We start from the raw sequence: 6,272 nt of genomic DNA, 5'->3' as shown, positions 1-6,272 counted from the left end.
TCAAATAATTCTGGACTAATGATCAAACATTCTCTTATCTCTAAAATATGTCCTCTTATCGATAGTTCTGTATAGAAAGATATTAAAATGCGTAGTCTTGGAGACTAATACTTTCAATAAAAATGTATTCTTGTCCATTAGCAGCCACTGCTTGACCTTCTTTAACATTACTTCTATTTGAATATTCACACTATAACAGTTACAGCACAAAGCTCATTACTTTCAGGCTCATGAAACAAGTTCAGGTTCCTTGTTAGTTGACCTTGTATATGGTTTTGGTGCCTGAGGTACCCCGATGAGAGGTTAAAGCTTTGCGGAAATTTTTTGAGGGACAAAATGAAAACTGAGAGGAAGAGAGATCTTCCTGAGGTAAATTTTGGAGGGTGGGGGAGCTGGAAGGATATTGGTGGCAGAACATTTTGAAGAATAATTCGATGCATTAAAAATATCCCATGGTTTATTATCAGTTCAAGCTATTTGACACGCGGAGAACAGTAATTGAACAGAAAATAAATGAGTTAACAAGCTAAGAAATGATCACCAGGTATTCATGATGGTCTAGGGGCGGAACTTGCTGTTAGTCACCGAAGTATCTTGGCTTCAACTCCCATGCCAGAAGCTAAATTTGAAACAATTATCTTTAATTGCTAAATTGAAGTCACATGCTTGTTTGTAGCTATATATACATGCTCTGGTTTCAGGTAATGGTTGCCGAAAGTGTGGTGCTGGTGACCGGTTTGTGAATTTATTTGTATTGATTTCTTTATTGTATAAAAGAATATTTTATGTCTAATACTTATTTCAAGTTATTCGTTTGCCTGAGAGCGATATCCCGGCTAAGTTTTGTTCATGTCTCTCCCCAGTTGCATCGCTAAAAGATGATACAAATAGAAACATGCTTCCCCAATTGAGTAGCATTTTTCGTGTCAAAAATATCTATCTCTGGTACTCACGTTCTTGCTCTTTTTGCTCGCTGTCGCCTGCAGTGAAACAAGACCGTACACCATCTCGGCGTCAAGAGGATACCAGAATTTGAAATAAATCAAGTCTTAGATAACCAGCATTTCTTTGGCCCGGGATATTGGTTTCGATCGTCTGCAAAGCCTTAAATCCTGGATTGAAAAGCCGTTTTCTGAGTCTGAAGTATAACAAAAATGATTTAAGACCAGAAATTTTTAAGTTTTACAAAAACAGCCTTAATACTTCTAGTCTTTATCTTGTACCAGCAATGGAAGCGCCGATGATATAAGAGGATACCGAGAGTGATGATGACGGTTTGGTTTAGTACTTTTTTTATGTGGTCGTTTTCTATGTATTTTTATCTATACTGTGAGAAAGTGTCTCGGTCTAACCACTCAGTTCTCACGAAAAGTGTGGACCTCAGGTCGGATTGACGAACATAACATTACAACTTGCAAAGCAGTACATGATCCTAAACTGGGACACAAAAGGAGGGTTTTTGTGCCTCTTCAATTCAGAAGCAAAATAGTTTTAGTTTTATTGTCTATGTCTGAGATGCGAGGTCTTCCCCATCGGGCTTTCGTTTCTACTGGCTACGTCTTTCGTTCGACTGGGTAGCTCCGTTCCACCAAGCAAGTGGATAATTGAACTTAAAGTAAGACATAAAGGAATTAAGACATCTGAATGATCCCTCGTTCTGTCAAAATATTTCCTTAGAATGATAAATACAAAGAATTAGTGACTTAAAAAGGGACATTTTCCCTTTCGTCTCAAAGTTCTGCAGTCTACTACTACTAGTCAACTCTGGTTGGGATTTCGGTTGAATTTGTTTTTCCATTTTCTGTTTTTAAGACTAAGACATAATTTTTTTATGCCCGCCTCAAACTTTCGAAACAAGTGTGGTAAATGTAAGTAACTCTCGTTGTTATACCATGGTTATGTTCTCCAAAAATTATTACTAAGTTTTTTACTTCACTTTTCCAAAGAGTTCTCTAGTTGCTATTTTAGAAAGGATTTTATTTTAAACTTTAATTTGACTATTTATTTTTGTTATTTAGTTATTTTGGTATTTCTGCATTATACGGTAACCACGAAAGAAGTCAAGTTTGGTTAATGCTAATTAAATAGAATAAAATAGGTTGAATATATAATAATTTAGAAACAAATTTGGGCTGTATATTTTCACATTAGGGGTGGGAGGGGGGCGTTTGTGCTGGGTAGAGCATAGCATGTATTAAATACGAACCTAACCTATCTAGGTACCTTACCCCTCTAAACTCCAAAAAAACGATAGTTTAAATAATGTAAACTCAATGAGAAACCACGCTTTGCAATCAATTTATCTCTTGCAAATACCCGTTTGACGGGATTCCATTAGTATTTCCTTGTACAGTCTATAGCGGTTGGTACCGCATAATGCATTAGAACCGTTATTTCCAATAGTTTGCATAAGACAGTGAAATATTACGTGAGTTAGAGTATCTTTTTTTTCAACTGAAAGATTGACCAAGATTTGAACTTAAATGTAAAGAAGGCACCCAAGCAAAAGAGTAATTATTCAGATCAAAGAAAATTTGAAGTTCAAGAGAAGCAGGGCTAGGCCCATACAAACACGAAAATGTAGCGGAGGGGTGAAGTTTAATTTTCGAACTCTCGGGGGGTAATGTTTTCATTTTTTCGACTTTTCTTTAATAAAAATACCGAAAAAGCCATTCTCAACGAAAAACTAAAATCAGTATTTTTCAACACCTAGGAGGGTGGAATGCTCCCTTGCTTCATCTCCCCCCCAGAAACGTCGAGGCTTTTATAACTTTCCCATAATATCCAATTTCTTCTATACTATATGCTAATGTTTTGTATTGTTTTTAGCCATCGCCCCACACTCCCGAGTGGAATTTCTGTGAATGCTCTGACCACAGAATATAATTGTAAAAGCTTCATTTATACTATTAAAATTAACAGCTTGAATTTTTTTTAATGGCCAAAGTTTTGAAAACAGAATGTTTATGCCAAATGCATGAATAAAATACACATTAGTTTTAATTGATAGAAAACTAGTTGACAAGAAATATATAAATTAAGGTTGATCTATATGACCCATTCGATAAGGTTCTGGGAATTTTTAAACACATAATCAAAATCTAGGCCTAATAGTATTAGAAAATCCGGGAAAGTCTGAACACTGATTTCAATTGTTTTCTGTGTAGAGCATGCAAGCAAACTTCTAGGTCCAAGATGTTGTTCTGTAGCATGTGTAACTTCTACACGTTTTAAGTTAAATCTCATTCTTTACTAGAGTTGAAAAGTGATAGTTTTTAAGATCATTCATATTTTAGATAGGGCAGAGACGTCAGGACACCAAACTCTAGTTTTGGAAACGAATACGAAGTTTTCCTTCTTTGGAGGGGGCTAGATCGAGAAGAACAGGGACTGAGGGGCTATCATGCCCCTCAAAATTGTTTTGAATTATATTTTTGTCAATTCTTTTCGAGTTTCTCACCGATATTAATTCTTACTTGCGTACCAGAAGCAAGGGCATTATCTCAAATTTATAAGACATTTATTATATTTAAAGTTTCATTGAATCCTTCAGTCATCAAATACTAAGTTTAAACGATGTATTACACTGGGAGATGTTGTTTCTTGATTTAACCCTCTCCCCCCAACAACAATTGTAGTAAGTTTCAAATCATTTTGGGAGCCACCCCCCCCCCAAAAATTTTGTACCCCTAAGGAGAATTTCCCGCCCACGCAAAACTGAGCAGCCATGGAGAAAGTAGAAAACAGACTCCTTAAAATGTCAATCAGCCACCTATTAAAAGTTACGAGCCTGGGAAAAGTTCCCTGATTTTCAAAAAATCCAAAAAAGCATGATTTGTCCCCAAAGAGAACCAAGCTGCTATCAATTGAAAAGTCTGAGAATGTCAACAGATATAAAAGCATGAAAAAATTATATATAGAAGTTCCAGCTGCATAGGAAGTAATGCCACATGGTGATGCATTCGTCAGTGAAGAGTTACGTAGCCCACGCAAGACAAATTTTTAATATGGACATTTATCTTAATGCTAGATTTAACTCAGTTGATTTAAACGATTTTTCATGAGATTATGTTTGGTGATGTATAATTGCGCATCAGCTATTATAAAGGAGGGGTGGTGGGTCATTGTGTAGGCCGGGGGTGGGGATACCAGATGTCTAAAAGAGCACATTTGAATACCCAAATTGTCTAGTTTTCCATGAACCTTCAGATTGCCTAAATATAGGAAAAGGTATAGAGGGGTTGGGATAGGAGTTAAACTATAGTCTCCATTCATTGATACTAAGCCTGGCTAAGGGTGCTGTAGGGAGAGGCCTCTAATTTTATTGCACAAAACGTTTCTTATATTTATTTTAAAGCTTCATTTAACTAATCTGGTTTCCCTCATATTTCTTAAAAATTATATGAAGTGATGGGCAAGTGTGCATCAGCTATATGAAGGAGTGGTGAGAGGCAGCTGCCTCAAAGAGTGAATTTTAATGCCTAAATGTTCCAATTCTCATTCAAACTTCATATTAATATATAATGAGTTTGGGGAAGGAGGTGGAGGTATAAATTGATATCTGATCCCTCTCGATTCCTGGGAATATCTTTGGTCTGCACCTTTATAATTGGTATTATAGTATAATAGTATCACTCACATTACAACACTTCTTTTTTCTCCGTAGTATAAATATTGCATTCTCTTGCAAACCGGCACAGAGGGGGAAAAGGCAAGGCAGGGCCAGGAAATTCTTGGGGGATGGGGAGGGGGACAAGTATTACTAGGATTTTTGTTTTCATCGATTTTAAATGGTAATTTTCATATATAAAGTGTTTAAGTGTATTTTCAATATACATATACAATGTATTTCAACGTCAGTGAACACCATTGTGTAGGTCGTGATGGTTTCAGCCGCGTAGAAGACCAAGTCATGCAGAACTTCCATCCACATAAACAATAATACCCACCTCCTTCCACCCAAATTTCTTTAGTACAGTTCTTATTAAGAACTTATTCAAAAATACTACTCTTCATCAAAAATCTTGACAAAAAAATCAAATCTTGTCCAAAATTTTACTTACAATACAATATTTGAATTCTTAAGGAGAAAACTTAAAAAGCGGGAAGCTAACAAACAATTTGGAATTATAGGTACATGCACTTTAACAGCAATGGATCGTACGTTTATTGGGCTGGTAGCACACATAATATCTTGGTTAAATCTAGGCAAAATTTGAGAAACAATCAGAAATTAAGTTAAAAAACAATTTTTTTTTCAACTGAAAGTAAGGAGTAACATTAGAACTTAAAACAAATAGAAATTATTCCTTAACTGAGGGGGGCTACCCTCTCTTCAAACCCTCACTCTTTATGCTAAATTTGGACTTTTTGTCACAATTCTTTAAAAACGACTGCTGAAACACAAGGGCCGTTGAACTGGAATAAGAGACTGTTTTTTAATACAGTAGTCGGTAAGCGGTAAGTCATTCGGTAGCAACTGGTTGAAAAGCAGGCTGGATCTTCAAAATGGCGCTGGAATTTTCGGTTTCGAATCAAATGAGCGCCCAAAGTTTATTCGACTACCGTTCGCATAAAAACCATATATCTTAACAATGGGCAACTTGCATAGCTTACAGTGCGTGTCTCAGGGGCTGGAAGGGGGTTTGTCAAAAACCTAGAGGCATGGTATGTGAACTTTGGACTATTTTGGACAAAATATATATCTTAAAATTCTGATCAGATGCGTTTGGGGGAAAATGGTGTTGGTATTGCTTGTTGCCGTCCAATCACTTTTTACTCTTAAAAAAGGCACTAAAACCTTTGATTTGTAATTAAATGAACCCTCTCCACAGTTTATTCGATCACCCCTTCCATATGAAGTACCTTTGGGAATAAATGAATAAATATTAATACATTGAACCCTTATGGCTCTTCAATGGCAACGCTATATAATTGCCTCTGACTTAAATTTTCTGGGGTGGGTAGATTTTCTGAGGGGGAGAATTTTCCAGAGCGGGATTTTTATTTGGAGGATTTTCCGGGGGGAGGAAGTTTTCCACAGCGGGGAAAACTTTGATTTATAATTCATGAGCTATTTCGACAAACATTACCGTCTGTTTGGATATTTCTGCAATACAAACATTTTATTCACTATGCCCTATACTTACTGAATTTTAAAAAGTTTTTGCAATTAAAAAAGAAGTTCGTCTTCAAGAATGCTAAAAAGTAATGGCAAATTTAGCTTGCTGCTTGAATCTTCAAACAGCACGGTCTTTTAAAATGTTTTTTTT

This window comes from Artemia sp. Qi Xiang Cuo, chromosome 15, assembly GCF_049724085.1.
Source record: "Artemia sp. Qi Xiang Cuo chromosome 15, ASM4972408v1, whole genome shotgun sequence".
In the NCBI taxonomy this organism is placed as follows: Eukaryota; Metazoa; Arthropoda; class Branchiopoda; order Anostraca; family Artemiidae; genus Artemia; species Artemia sp. Qi Xiang Cuo.
Note: the sequence above shows the minus strand (reverse complement) of the source record.